This window comes from Carya illinoinensis, chromosome 14 (assembly GCF_018687715.1).
Source record: "Carya illinoinensis cultivar Pawnee chromosome 14, C.illinoinensisPawnee_v1, whole genome shotgun sequence".
Taxonomy (NCBI): Eukaryota; Viridiplantae; Streptophyta; class Magnoliopsida; order Fagales; family Juglandaceae; genus Carya; species Carya illinoinensis.
Genome location: NC_056765.1, coordinates 22607917 through 22624898, shown reverse-complemented (window position 1 = coordinate 22624898; position 16982 = coordinate 22607917). Strand labels below are relative to the sequence as shown.

Below are 16982 nucleotides of genomic sequence, written 5' to 3'. Positions count from 1 at the left end.
AAATATGATCGATTTTATACCCAACGAATTTTACTAGCTACACATGAATTAAATGAAACACCATAAATAATATATTCCAACAAAGTGCATAAAGGAAAAAAGATTATAACATACGGTCAGTTAATATATGTAGTAGCCTAATCAACAAAGATTATATATTGCTAATTGTGAGAAAAAGTGCTATGCTAGGGGAATTGAGGAGACAAGGCAACAAAGCTCTAAAATAATTTAGAAAGGATGGTCCAGGAAAAATTCTTCTGCTAATTACTGCTTGATATTAAACCTGATTTTCCCTTAGCATAAGGCCCTAGTGATATAGGTTGTATAAACTGACAAATATAATGCATGTTTCAATTGAATGGATGCAGTGTTAAGTAGGCATGCAGCATATTGGTGCATTTCAGCAGTACATAAGTTACCTTGTGCTAGACTTGGAATACTAGCAAAACTTGTTGGAGATGAGAAACTGTTAGATGAAAATTTTTCCGACCTTTCAAGGCATACTAAATCTCCATGGAATGGCATTACAAATCGTTTTCTTCTAGTGCATATAGCATAAAGCAATGAGAGTTACTACTAATGATAGCATCAAGCTCATCAATAGCATGCATACACTTGGTATACTGAGGCATGTACACATCCCATACAATTACTTAAATTAATGAGTTTAGCACAGAAATAGTCATGTGTAATACAAACGAAATTAAAAACTAAAGATGAATCTAAACTAAAGATCAAGGCTGAAACCAAGTGCAACATAATTGCACATAGGCTTGATGAAATCATGCCATGAAGGTATTAATAAATTCTAATTTTTCCTGACAAGCAGCCTCAGTATTTGAGTTCAGTTGGTGCTTCTGATGTCACCTCTTGAGACTGAGCTTGAGGGATGAGTAAAGGAAGAGAAAATAAAAAATTAGAGGCACAAATGTTAAGAGTACTAATTATACAATCTACTGATATATTGTAGAATATTTTCCTCTGCTGCAGAATGAAATAGCCTTTCTGTCATTGCAATCTAATTGAGATCAATTAGCCGTCTATTTTACATGTTTAATCACGAGCATATGAGGGGATTAAATGGTGGAATCTTGTGTAACAAAGTTAATATCTTATAGTAGGTCCCCCTTCTAAAAATTGATCGTCATGTAAAAGCAAAGTAACCATACGGTGTGCTACTGCAAGTCATTCTAAACTCACTATTTGGTATGAAATCCTTGTTTTTCAAAAATAAACAAATAAAGTACTAAATTACGGCAGAAGACAACTTCATAGAAATGAAACATATTGCAACATATGAGAATTATGTAGCTTAACTATTGCATAACCAACACATGACCCCATATAATCATATACACACGACAACTTATAGAATATAAAATTACTAAGATGAAAATATTTCATGGACCCATAATGTTGGCCAGAAGCCTGAAAGGATCAATAGAACCCCTTTTGAGGTAAAAATTAAGAGGAATCAGGTGAAAGAGAAGAGAGGAGCTATAATTAATGTTCCTCTCGGCTCTAGCTACTTAGAGCAGTTTTGGTCTTAGATTTTAAGGTCATTTGGTTTTCCTAATGTCACATTTTGAGGTTGAGTTAAAGAGATAAGATAAATGCAAACTAAGGGGCTAGAACTTAAGAGTATACATTCAAAGCTAAAGTCATGTCAAACTTTCTGCACTAGCTTGACAAGCCAATAAGTTAGTTGTATACCTGTTTCAAACCACCCCCCCCCCCCCCCCCCCCCCCCCTTCAACTATAATCCCAACTACACAAGCAATGAACTAGTGTTTATTTCCAATTAGGAATAAGCATGATTTGTGGGTAGACATAGCATAAATAGAGGAAGAGATAGTTCTTGATAAACCAAGGATTTCTATTGAAACCTTCAGAGGTTTACTTAGTTATTAGCTTGAGTAGAAGGTAAAACAATTCATACTGATATCTTACAGTTTAACACATAAATGGAGGCCTAAACATATTCGAAGACTGATTCACATAGAGCATACTACTATTGTTAAAACTATAGCAGAATAATTTTTTGGTAAGGCTGTCGGCATGGAACAAAACAGAGCAGAAAAACAAGTCATAATCTCAAGCAGACTCTAGCACAAATATTGCATGTTTCAATCATCACCCACATAGTTACACACCCAACTAAACAAGTATTAGGGGGAAAATGTAAGGATAGATGAAGTTGAAAGAAACCATGATATATTTCTGATGCAGAAAATTTCAGAATTGGGAAGTGTGTTTGCTGCTATCTTTTTAGGTGCTAAACGTGAAGTAAGAGCGGGAAAAAGGAAGGAGTTTTAAATATAAACTAAACTTAGTCAAGTTACAAATGAAATTAAAGCCAAAGTTCCAGCCTTGCAAATACAATTAAAACTCATATTTGGTGTTTACAAGAACGGTCATGTTGAAATCATAGCGAATGACCAAGGAAACTGTATCACCCCTTCATGGGTTGCTTTTACTGACAGTGAGAGACTAATCGGTGAGGCTGCAAAGAACTAGGCAGCCATCAACCTTGAAAGGACCATTTTTGACATCAAGAGTCTTATCGGAAGAAAGTATTTCATCCTTATCAACTTGTTGATTTCTGATTATATATCCATTTGTTTGGAAATTGCATTATGACAGGCTTTTCTATAAACACACAGATTTGAAGACAAGGAGGTTCAGAGAGACATGAAGCTTGTTCCATACAAGATTGTGAACAAGGATGGAAAGCCTTACATTCAAGTGAAGATTAAGGATGGTGAGACCAAGGTTTACAAAGTGAGGAGATCAGTGCCATGATTCTGAGTAAGATGAAGGAAATGGCTGAAGCATTCCTTAGGAAGAAAATCAAGGATGCCGTTGTGACAGTTCTTGGTGATTAAAGAAAGTAACAACTGTGTACCTAATACTTTTACTCCATTGGTATAGATTAATTTCTACTTTCTTAAACCCTATCATTAATTTCAATTACACTAATTCTTATATTTGTTCCAACATACAGCGTACTTTAATGATGCCCAGAGGCAGGCTACCAAGGATGCGGCAGTCATCGCTGGACTAAATGTTGCCAGAATTATCAATGAACCAACTGTTGCTGCCATCGCTTATGGTCTAGACAAGAAGGGTGGTGAAAAGAACATCCTTGTGTTTGACCTTGGTGGTGGGACATTTGATGTTAGTATATATTGACAATTGATAATGGTGTTTTTGAGGTTCTTGTCACTAATGGAGACACTCATCTTAGAGGTTAGACCATATATTCTTAGCCATTGTTTAATTGGTTGTTAAGTTTTCTGTAAGAGAAGACATGGACTGAAAGGAGTAGTATATTATATATGTTCTTGGCTGCCTATATAAAATTTTGATTAAGTCTGAAAGTTTCCAGTCTCCTATGATTAATTAGGGTGATTTGACTACTTTGACTGCAACAAACCCTAGAGGGTTTCAGATTGTGTATGAAACACTGTTTACTGGTTCAGTATGTTTTATTTATCATAAGAAAGGCAGATTTAAGAGTATTTTGCAGGCAGCGCAAATGCCAAGTGTCTGGTTTTTATGAGACAGAAGTGTTTGTATTAAGCTCCCCTATAAGTTAAAATTTCATGCTCTAAGGAAGGTCAATTTCCTTGCAAGTGAGGATTTTGATCATAGAATTATGGACTATTTCATCAAATTGATATGTATATGTATGGCAAGGACATCAGCAAGGATAACAGAGCTCTTGGGAAGCTGAGGAGGGAAAGTGAGCACGCCAAGAGAGCTCTTAGCAGCCGACACCAAGTCCGTGTCGAGATTGAATCACTTTATGCAGGTGTTGACCTCTTTGAACCACTGACTCGAGCTAGATTTGAGGAGCTGAATTAATGATTTGTTTAGAAAGACCATGGGACGTCTTAAGAAGGCTATGGAAGATGTCGGTTTGGAGAAGAACTGGTTAATGATGAAATTGTGCTTGTTGGTGGAAGCACTAGGATTCCAAAGGTTCAACAGCTTCTTAAGGACTATTTTGATGGAAAGGAACCGAACAAAGCTGTGAACCCAGATGAGGCAGTTGCTTATGGTGCTGCTGTACAAGGAAGCATATTGAGTGGAGAGGGTGGTGAAGAAACTAAAGGTACTACTTTTCTTTTCATATTATATGTTTGCAATTATGTTATCCATAAGACGGTGCTACCATAATGTAGCTGAACTATATGGGCAGCACTGACAATGTGCCTTGTGGGATTCCTGATTAATGATATCCTTCTCCTGTTACATGGCTCCACTAACCCTTGGAATTGAAACTGTTGGTGGAGTGATGACCAAGTTGATCCCAAGAGACACTATTATCCCAACAAAGAAATTGCAGTTTTTACCACTTACCAGGATCAGCAGACTACCGTGTCCATTCAAGTATGGTACCGGCATGTTGTTTATTTTTCTTCCAAGTTGTTTTTATGAAAATTCAACTAGTTGTGTGTTAGCTTTCTTGAACTGTTAATCTAAAAGTTGGATGCTCCTATTATGATACCAGGTTGTTGAAGGTGAAAGGAGTCTTACAAGGGATTGCAAGAATCTCGGGAAATTTGATCTAAATAGAGCAGAATTCCTCCAACTCCAAGGTTTGCTTTCCCCCTTTGTAAAATGTTTATAGATAGGGTTTGCTCAACCAGTAATTAGTGCCTTTCAGAACTCTATTACCTTCCCTTCTTACTTGACTGTTGATGCAACGGTAAGGGTGATAGAGCAATTCACAAAATGGGTTGACATTCATGTTAGTTGCAACATACAAAGCCATGGTACCATGGTAGCATATTACATCTCCAATGCTAGAACCCCCAAATAGCATATTGGATTCAGCTAAAGTGGACATAACAAATGTTAGCTGACATCCAAATGGCCACACACAAATGACTCGTTTAAAACAGTTAAAGTTCTCTTTAAACATAAGTGTTACTCAGGAATTACTCTAGAAAGAAAAGTTTGAAACACAAAAACTAGGAGCTGTTGCTGTCTTTAGAGTGCATAGATGATGGTTAGGCTTAAAATCTATAATGTTTGTAACATGAGAACCCCACAAAGCTTGGATTCAGCTAAAGTGGCTAGAAAATTTAAGTGACCCAGAAAATCCTAGCATGCAGTTTACAAATTGCAACTAGAACATATCATCAATAAATAACAGCAAATAATAACACAACCATATATTTGTTTTCAAAACAGTCTCTCTTCAATGTGAGCAAAACCATCATGTAAAATCCCCATTTATTCCTCTTTTAAGTTGTGTTTACCACAAAAGCAGAACAACTAGAACATAGCATTTGAAACCCATTCTAAATAAATCTAGCTAGATTTTTCTGTAGGTGTTATCATCTTTCAAACCATTAGGATGGGATTCTTGTTTTGTCTTGATCTTCAAGGTAGCTAGCACTCGATAATGCAAAGGTTCCCAGCCATGTGGTAGACATTATCTATTTTCATTAACAGAAAAAATTAAGCATCTGCCACCAACTTTGCAATAACCAAAAACCATCAAGTGAGTCTCCAGGACCAAAGGCATGCGCTAATATTGAAAATAACCGGATAATTTTGAATTGATTTTTCTCACAAATAGTTTTAAAGGGATCTACTATGGCTCATTCTTATGTCCAAACAAAACTAGCAAATTCAATTATTGAACAAATGAACTTTCATTCCTATGCTCTACACACATTATCCACTTAGCCCATGTGACATCCAGATCCCATACTATCATTATGAGTCATCAAAATCAAATCAACCATTGTGAAGAGCAGCAAGAGGAATGCATATATCCACTCTTTCAGAGAGAACAAAGTGGGAAGTGTGTACCTCAAAAATTATCCATGCTCAGCAGCAATCCGTATGGGATTTCCATGGAAGTTAGACAGCCCAAATATGTTTACTAGGAATACCATTACCAACAGTCTGTATTATAGTAAATATAATATATATACACTACTATATGAGTACACGAACACTGAAAAAACTGCCACTCCTGGTTTGTGAAAGGAAAGAGTGTCAAATAATATTAAAAATTAGAGTGCAAGATGGATACGCAAATCTAAGAGTTCTAACTTGACTTACACGACAATCTCTGAACTCACTTCAGGATCTAGCATAGCAAATTATCACAATATCCCAATGCATGTAAAGCGAAACAAACTGACTTAAGTGCTCAATAGATTGGTCAGTATAAATTTTTCAGCAAACACCCTTTATCAGAAAATAATAATTAATAATAATAATAATAATAATAATAATAATAATAATAATAATAATAATAATAATAATAATAATAATAATAATAATAATAATGACATGAATATTTTTATATGCTACAACTTTTACTAACTTGGGCCATTAAGAAGGAAAACAAATAGGTAAGTTCTAATAGATAAATATGTAATGAGCACGTGGAAAGCGTTTGAAAGACATAAAGGAAAGTTTGGTCAAGGGGAGCTGTTAGTTTTTTTATGTGCCCAAAATGATATGAATGAGGGTTTGACATGTATAAAGTCAAAAGAGGTCTAATCAACTTATAAATTATATTGAATGATTTGCGATCCTCATTTCCATATGTACATGTGTTCGTTCTCGCTGGATCATATCAGTAAATATTTAGTAACATTCACAAAATTAAAAGAATAGACATGGGAGTGAGAGAGCAACCAAACTTTGGTTGTTTATTGGTCGATTTCCAAAGGAATGACCATAGTTTAATGCATCTTTATGAACTTTGGTGCTACAAATTCCAGCAAATGATTTAGTGGTATTGGACCAAAGAAATTGAAGTCTATACTTCTGCTGATTTGAAGCTAACCGAGAGTTACCACAAGAATAATCATTCTACACAACAAAGGAAATATCAAATCCACACACCTGTTGAAGCCACACATTTCCAATGGTTCAGAAAAACAAAAGGCAACATAAACAACCAGATTGAATGTACTATATAAGCCATACATTAAATATTCGATTGGCATACAATCCTAGTCCTGATTTAATCACATAAATTATATATATATATATATATATATGAATACAAAAATCACCAATATAGTATTCATTTTAGTACTATATATATACACATACCAAAACAATCAAAAGTTATTGGATGAAAACGGTCAGCAAGCTATTATTCATGATCTAAATGATCACATTCAGGCAAGAATATTGATGGGTACTGCTTTGGATACCAGCAATGTTAATGCAAGGAAAGGTAGCAAAACATAAAAGACAAGAAGCTACTGATGAGGGGATCAGATGTACAACATATGTATTGATGGAGAATCAAGACATATTTAATGACTTTTGGTAATTTCAGCTACCGGTTTAAATTCTAAAATTAAATATAAATAAAATTGATGCAAGACCCTAAACTAATACAAACCCAAAGCATATAAGAGACGGGTAGACAAAGCAAGTGCAGGGTAGACAAAAGTACCCTTCAAGGAAACAGCAACATTATTAATGTAAGGAAAGAGTACAATTTCCATTAACAAGTTTTTTTATTATTATTAAGGTAATAATGTAGAACAGAAAATAAAACCAAGGCTGCAAGAGGAGAGTATGCGGAAAACATAAACAAAAATCCACTGTATATATAGATTACACAATGTGTAATGAAAGAAAAGAAAGTAAAAAACCATATAACGTATTAAAAAAAGGTTAGAACCCATGTTAGTAAACACAGTCAAAGATTTGACATTTTCAGTGGTCCATTGGATAGATTGAGGAGATGTGGTTGGGAATCGAGAATATGAAAACTTTCGTCAAAATTCAGACTATCTTAGAGGGAGATTTTCATCCTTTCAAAGTGAAAAAGGGATATGTGTTATTAGATCTGGTGTCAAAATGTTTGTTGCCTCATTTAAATATCATTGACTTAAATAACTTTAAGTCAATGATATATAGTTTAGTGCACACAAGAAAACATGCATGTACTATCAAGTTTTAGTAATATTTTTTTTTTGTCCTATTAATTGTTTTCTTCAACTTGCACTCTAAAATTAATCACCTACTCGTGTTGATCCAGAATGGTTGACTATCCTTACAATAATCAGGTTGGATTCACATATATATGACAAGCAAGGTTGATTACTTAATTGGTATTATGTAAAAGATTAGCATCTCTATATAATAAAAGAACGAGTTTGGACCCAATCCCATAAGACATCAAGACATTGCTACACTAAGTCTCCAACTGAAACGTCCCTCTACAGATCAAGTAGGTGAAAATAACAGCCATGTACAGATCCCATTTTTATATGAAATGACCTTGCTACACATAAGGATTTGGTCCATGTGCCCTACAAGCGATATCAATTACAAACAAATGCCCCTGCAGCATATCCAATGGAGACTATACTAATGAAAATTAATTAGGTTAAGGTGTCTGGGTTTGACAAGACATAAAAGATGTATGGTACTTGAGGTGAGATTGCATTATGCCTGCTGTCAGGCAGGATAGTACTGCACAGCACAACAATCATACATAGAAGCTGCAAAAACGCTAGGCCACATCTCACCTGAATGTTTTAATTTAACATAGACCCCAATATCAATTCAAACTACTTTTAGTAATTTTTTTAAACAGAAAAAGATAGAAACCTCTGTTATATACAATTTATGGCATAAGCTAGATATGGAGACAAACAGCTAGCTAGGGTAACTGAAGGAGTCATTAGAGTTTTGATGATTACATGGGATTGTGTAGAATTAGCCATCCTTTGTTTTATCGCCATGAAAGTTTGTATGCAAGTATCAAGGGGTAGCTAGCATTGCTAAAGTGAGAAAGTATTTAAGGTATGGCTGTTTTGGGTCATCAGGTTAGTGTTTTAAAACTGGTAATGATTTGCTAGTTTTGGGACACTAGCAAACGTGTCAATCTCTCCAACAAAATAGTGGGACCTACCATTTTTTATTAATTTTAGTCAAGTCCTTCGATCTAGGAACAATGTTTTGGTGACCATGTCAAATCAAAAATTACTAAATTATTAGGTTAGGAATGACTACATGATTTTACACATTACAAAGGTAGTGGGAAATATAATTGAACATCTTTTATCAGGATTCTAAAACTTGTAAAAATAAGAAAATATTATATAACAATGCCCATAATTACTAAAATCAAAGAAATTAAGCATTTAATTTCCCTTTTAAGTTTCATATAGCATTTTATTTTCCAATTTGCTACTAATATAATAAAATCTTTCCCTACTTACAGGAGTTTATTTTCTGAAATAGTTTTTTTTTCTCTACAAACTAGAAAGCCTAGTTTATCATTTCATTAATTATCAATATTGATCACAGGAATCAATATGGATTGTCATTTAATTTCATCTAAAAGTATGGTTTTAGGAAATGGTTGAGATTGTAATTGTTAAAGCCTATATATGAATTCGTAAGTGCACTTGAAAGGAAGACAATTGGGAGTGTTTCTAGAATGAAGTCTTGCTCTGAAGCCCAGTCAATGAGAGATTGTACTCATTAGAGTCCTCAAGTCATCATTGGCACAACTGCAGGGTTGCTAGTAAGGTAAGTGGAGGTCCAAGTTAAGAGTGTCAAAAAAATCTCTTAAGAGTAATGGAGGCTCTAAGGAAAGTCCAAAGTTTATTAAAGAAATTAATGGGTGGAGGCTGTCACTTAATGTATATGAATGTATAGGAAGAAACAGCCTCCATGTAATATGCTTACTACATGGAAGCTCTTCTAATATACTACATAAATTGAAGTGTAATTATGTAGTCATATGAATAAGATTATTCATCCCTGAATACAGGCAGCTTCTTACTGTGTCAGAGTTCTAAGTGATCTGCATAATAAGTATGCTAATATATACTAGTTAAGTTTTCCTTGCCATCTAACTCATTCATTGGACTAAATTATGCTCTTGAGTTTGAGTCGCCACAAGCATTAATATCAATTCAAATTAGAATGCATGAGAAGAGATTAGATCAGAAAAAACAATAAAAAGAAAATAAAATAAAATGCAAGAGTCTTGGTCAGTGGCAAAAGACAGCAACCAACTACCCCCACAATAGACCCACAACACAGATGCACAGAAAAGAACCACAACTCAGATGCATTAAAACAGAACTTTAATGTTTTGTGCCCTAAATCCCACTGCACATCCACAAAAACGACACAACAGATTAAGTTTGTAGTGCAAGCTGTCACAAAGGCTAGTAGAATGCAGAAAACACAAGCTGAAGGCCACTAATTGATCTTTAAGCTCTTTTTTTTTTTTTTTTTTCAATATAAGTTTTAGTAATTTGAAATATAAAACTTTCATTAAACACATGTAGAGGATCTGAAGGCATGATATTCATTGCTATAAAAATAGAGAAATGCACTAAAGATATTACTAAATATCGATGGGTGGAAACTTCCTATTATATATGTATAATGGGAAGCACTAATATGAACAATATTTAGTAATATTATTCATCTGAAAAGAAAATGTGGCAGCTTCTCACTGCATTGTGACTTTTCAGTGATCATCATAAAAGATTGTAACTAATATGTAAGGGTTTTGTTTTCCATTAGTTTTAAGGCAATCATTCTAGGCTTTAAAAATATGAGAATTGACTGTTAGACTCTAGCCAGTTTTTGCTGTAATTTATTAACGAATGCCATAATCAGGCCTGTATGATAAAACTACATATAATGACACGTACTAAACCTTCCTATATTGATTGAAAGAGATGCCCATAGTGGGGGCAAGAGGATACATCTTACTCTACTTTATTCAATCCCAAAAACTGTTCAGCCAATGTTTATTTTTAAGTATTTAGAGCAGCATAACACCCAGCAAACAATGAAGATGCTCCTATCTTATTTATAGAGTATGGCAGTTTGATAATTTTGGAGAGAAGTTGGGGCTTTCCACATTTCATTAAACAGACATTTAATTGCTTGGCTCTATAAATATATCACTAAGTTACTTATTGCAAATAAGTTGGAAAAACAGGACCAAATCCCACCAGTCATGAGATGGAGAAAGGAACATTCTTTAATTAATTCATAACAACTTGTATTGCAGCGTTTTGTTTTTTTGTAGCATCTCTTATACATATTTTGATGTTCTGTTATAATGTATCTATTTTTAAATCTTCTGTCATACAAATTGTTAGAAGGAAAATCACGCTGGAAACCTACAGGAAACCTATGACCAAACACATTTTCTGGGTGTTGTTGTTGAAATCAACATGCTTCTGGTTCAACTACAAGAAGTTCTATTTGCTTAATACTAAAATTATCTAATACACACAACTGATTGAGCAATCCAAACACAAGAGGCAGATACACAACTAGTATACCTCAGGCAAACGCACATGCACATCAGTTTCACATCACCCAAAAAGTACAAGTGTACATCAATTTTACGACAACTTTTGTAATGCAACCTACTCGTAAAGGGGTTTCATAAATTTAGTGGATACCTGGACAATCGTTTGATCATTCTTGCAAAATAGAGGACTGATAACTTTAGACTACAGATAGAGGGCTGGAATTGTCTATTCCAGTGAAGGTGGAAACGTAGTCCTTCAGCTTCCCAAACGGAGACAATAACCAAATAGCATGGAAGGCCGTGTGCACACTAGAACTTATGATTGGGAGATCAAAATTGGTTCTTAGAATTTGGTGAACCCAAAATGCGAATGGGAGAAACGCGACAGTGACTAGAGGTCGAGGAGCTCAAGCCACTCTTGAACGCGATAAATTTGTTTTCGGTTGGGTGGATTGAGCTACGATATTGTTGGTGGGAATGTATCAAAGACTCGAAGTGTAGAAGGTTGGGGAAATCGGTCGGAGTGAGCAAACATGGGGAAAAAAAAAAGTTGGGGGGAAATTAAAAGTGAAATTGGTGTTTGGCGCGTCAGTCTCAGTTGTAGCGAAGATAAGTGCACTGCTTAAACTTAACTCTACCCCTGACAGCAAAAGTTGTTGTATTAACACAAAAAATCACTGTAATTTTCGGTAGTGAACAGTAATTTTCTTAAGCAGCAAAAATTTCATTACAATAAGTCAAAAATCGTTGCAAAAAATTTTAAAAGAAAATTACTATTTTAAAAACCTGTAGCGTACTAAAATCGCTGCTTTTAATATACTATTTCAGCTATTTTATTTGTAGCAACAATAAATTCGCTGGAAAAGACCCGATTTCTTGTAGTGCTTCTTGAAATTCTACAATATTAATGATAAAGCAAACCTTAGCAGCTTTTTCCATAGGATTATCATCAACTAGATTTTAAAATACTGCTGGAGAATTCAAATGAAGATGCCTAGTTTTAATCTTGTTGCAGGAAAAATATAGATCACCAGAGATCCATCGTTGTCGGCTTAGTTCAAGGAGTATACTCCTTAGAAATGGACCACGAGAGGAAGAACCTTGGTAGTTATCCAGAAGATAATGCTGAACCTTGGTGGACTTCCTTCAACTTCCACCTAGATGAACGTCTCATAGATGATGACAAGTGCATATTTGATGCCATTTGTAAATACAATGGCAAATATGCATCAGGTGATTTTGACGCCCCAGAATATGTTATTGCCTTCCGGGGAACACTCCTCATGCCAGAGACAATGAGGAATGACATCACATTAGACTTCAAATGCTTTTTTCACAAACTTGAAGAGAGCAGTCACTTTAAACTTGCCCTGAATCATGTTGAGCATTTAGTTAAGGCGAATAGGGATCGAAATGTATGGTTGGCTGGACATTCATTGGGGTCAGCTATAGCATTGCTTGTTGGAAAGAAGATGATTCTCAATATGAAATGGTATCCTAAAGCTTATCTTTTTAATCCTCCATTCCTATCTTTCGTACCTTCCTCCATAAAGATGCTAGAAAATGAGAAAGTGAAGACTGGAATCCTCGGTGTACGTCATATGCTCAGGGCAGGCCTCACCCTTGCTGCGGAACCTAGGAATCTTGCTCGAATGGAGGAACATCTTGCTTTATTATCTCCTTGGACTCCTCACATGTTTGTGAACCCAGCAGATATTTTTTGTGTAGCATATATTGACTACTTCAAAAGCAAGGATGGAGCTAGAGAAATCATGAAGCTAGCAGAAAATAACAGTATAAGGAATCTAGTCAATCATGTTGTATTTCAGACAGATTCAAAACATGCAACGCATATCCTTCCTTCGGCACATCTAATTGGTAATGAGAGTCACCCAAACAAAAGCTGCTAATAATTCTTCTTCTTTAGATTTTTTTGAGGCTCATACAATTTCCCAGTGGTGGTGTCCTAGTGTTCGTTGCCAATCAACTTTGTATCAGCATCAACATTAAAGAGTGTTATCAATTGTGATTTAGTTGCAACTTCTGTTGACTTATTTTGTCACTGTTAGTGACAATGTCCCAGTCGAAGGATCAGTCTCGTAGCATATGAAGGAGTCGTCGTTGTCAATAAGGGAGTAAACTCCCCTGTTAGTAGTTATCAATATTGGGAAGAATGCCCATGCCATGTTTTGGCTAGTTGTTGTTTTCTTTAGGAGTCTAGCAGTAGTTATCATTTTGAGTCTAGGCTATTTATAGTTTTTATTTGAGTCTCATTTGAAATCCTAGTATATTTACAATTGGTGTTGAGTAAATTATTTGGTCCGTTGAAGGATCTAAGATGTAGAAAAGAGACACTTTTGCTCATTAATGAAATTTCTTACTAGATCCTGAGATGAGAGAAATCTGGTGAGACGCTAGGAGCCTAGAATTCTATTTTATTTGCTATATTGCAAGGTCCTGCATCAATTTGGTATCAAGAGCCACAGTTCCTATTGTTCACCACCATCCATGCATGTAGCAGCAAACATCCAGCCACCAACCAATTTGTCTAGTGAATTGATAGATCTTTGAGTTAATATACATGGACATTTGAGTAATTTAAATTAGTATCAGAGCATGTTTCACTCATTCAAGTGTGATATATGTCCCACTAGGCGTTGGTGGGGAAAACTATGTTGATTGGAAAGTTCGTATGAGGGCTTTCCTCAAGTCTTTAGATGAACGTGTGTGGTAAGCAGTTGAACTAGGATGGACTAAGCCCGAGAGAACTCTTGATGCTTGAACTAGAGATGAGATCAACATTTGTAACAAGAATAACAAAGGACTTAACGCTATTTTCATGGTTGTATCTCTTGAAGAGTTTGAAAGAATCTCCATGCATGAGATTGCCAAAGAAGTTTGAGATATTTTGGAGGTTACGCGTGACGGGACAGGATTTGTAAAAACTTCAAAATTACAGTTGCTAACCTCAAGATTTGATCAGATTAAAATGCTCATAGATGAGAGCTTTAATTATTTTTATGCTAAAGTTAATAATATTGTGAATTTCAAATTTAATCTAGGGGAGATGGTGGAAGATTCAACAGTTGTGAGGAAGATTTTAAGGTCACTGCTAGAAAGATTTTGCCCAAAAGTTACTGCCATTGTGGAAAGTAAGGATTTGGATGCTATTAAAGTTGAAGAACTAGTCAATTCTTTGCAAACATATGAGTCTTCATTTTCTCAAACAAGATTAGGTAAGTCTATTTCTTTAAAACTATGAAAGAAGATCGAGAAGATTTTTTTAATGGAGAAAATCTGAATGATGAAGATATATATCTCATTGCAAGGAAATTTAGAAAATTCTTATTTAACAAGAAAGCTAGTGGAAAACAAAAAGAGGTAAGAAATTTCCTGCAAAGAAAAGTAAAAAAGAAAAATGGAATAAAGAAAAAATATGAGAAAAATGACAAAGTACAATGTCATGAATGTTCTGGCTATGGTCACATAAGAGTGGAATGCCCAAACTAAATCTCATGCTTAGTGACACTTCAAAATCTGAAACTTCTAGTTCATCATCTGATGATGAAGGTTCCTTTATGGCTTTTGCAACTATTGTTGATGGTTTTTTTTCTTTAAATTGTGCTAACAAAACATGAAAGTAAATTTGATGATACTGACTCAGATATAGCTCTTGTTGATTCTGACCATAAGCTAAGCATACAAGATGCTTATAATGATTTATGTGAAGAAGTAGTCAAACTGAAAATGTTTAAGAAGAAACTTTACGAACCCACAACAGTGGAGAATGAAAAGAACAATCTTTTTAAGGCACTGAAAATTTTTGAGGTTGAGATATTAAGATTGAAGACTCGAAATGATGCACTAGACATATTGAAGAGTTCTCAAGAGTGTCAACAAAATTCAGCAACTTAGAAGTTGGATGAGATGTTAAGTAGTCAAAAGTCCAGCTGTGACTATATTGGTTTGGGGTATAACACTTCCCAAGACAAAGATGCTCAAGCCTTATCATCCGTTGCCACTACCTCTAGAAGTATTGTGTCTATTAAAAGAAGCCAAGTTGTGGATGCTCCGAGAGAAGTCGTGTCAATGTCAAATTATTTTGAAAAGCCACATGAATCATGAACCTCAAAGAAGTTGAATCGAGGTAAGGTTGGAGGTAAGTTTGTGCCTACTTTTCCTTATTGTGGTATTTTTGGTCATATAAGGCTATATTGCTTTAATTTGAGTAAAGTACTAAAAATGGAGGTGAAAGAAAATCAAAGAAAAAGGTAAAGACATTGGGAAACCAAGTCTAAGAGTTAAGTCATCAAATAACCTCCATAATCTTAAAGCTAGGTGAACTATTTGAATTTTGTCTTCACAACAAAGAAAATATCATAAAAAGTAGTGATGATGAAAAGAATTGCTCAAAACTTAAAACAAAATGGGTGGTCAAAGAAGATGAGGGGTGAACATTGCCAAGAAGGAAAACCATTAGTGTGTGTGACACTATGTGATAGGCACACTTGCGTTTTTTATTATTTCCTGCACATCATTAGTCTAGGACATGCATTTAACATAAATATATTTTTTTCATTATTTTGGGCAAAAAAAAAAAAAGCAAGTAATTTTTTTTTTTTTGCTTTATTTATTTTTTAGTTTTAGTTTTGTTGAGTTGGGCAAAGATCATGCTTGGTGTGCTCAGTTTTGAGTACTCACTTCTTCACACTTCCTATACTTTGATATGGAACAACTCCCTATTTTTTATTTTTCCTACTTTGTAGTCTACAATGTAAGTGTAGATCTCATGGCTCATTTTGCCAAAGTCAAATTCTATTACACTGTGAGGAACTTATTTTTCACATTTTATTCACTATGTATATTCCACAAAGTCTCATGGATGCTATCCAAAGGCAGAGTTCTAACCTTAAATTGACTAATACTAGTTTAACCTAGTACTAAAAGTAAAGTGGTCTCTTCTTGGTAGACATAAAAAAGTTTGATCCATATAGAAAAATTAGTGTTTCTTTACTGCGAGAAAAAGCAAAAACCTTACATGGATCTTGTTCCTTAAGTCCTTACAGAAAAATCGTTACCCTATTCATTGCAGAAAAAGATAAGCAATAAAATGGACATATCAAGTGTAACACTCGTCCTTGTGTGGGTCCTTTAGAAAATAATTTTAAAGAAAATAGATAGGAATTATGGTTCCTTTTAAAATTTTCTTTCGTTTCGTGCTAGGATACAAAAGATTCCATGTTTATAAATAAGACTTGTTTCCTTAATTAAAAAAGTTATAGCGGAAAACATTAAATTTTTATAATTAAAGTCTCTCGTACAAAAGAGCATGCCTAGACTTTCGTGCTCTTCCCCTTGGGCTGTACTTGTCTTGACGCTTCATGCTCATCTTGTTCCTAGGAGGACACACATTAAAACTAAAATGAGTCGATGACTCGTAAACATTTCTTCATACAGTTAAAATATAACAATATAGGTTTTTAGTTATGCATTCATCACTCCGTAAATATCATACATATCATACATAGACATTCAGTTCATTTTAAAACGTTGCGAGGTGGGTTTTTCTTTAGAAAATGTTTTCTTTTATAAAACAGTTCCCCACGTCTCGCTGTCTTCATTTCTTAAAGAGTCTTTTCATGCATACATCTTTTCATACGTACATGCATACATTCTTTTTTATCACTTT

The 16982-nt window shown here is 34.6% G+C and overlaps 1 pseudogene; it reads left to right on the top strand.

The window, feature by feature from the left end:
- Nucleotides 1-2223: 2223 nt before the first annotated feature.
- Nucleotides 2224-15208, top strand: LOC122293692 (annotated as a pseudogene).
- Nucleotides 15209-16982: the final 1774 nt, after the last annotated feature.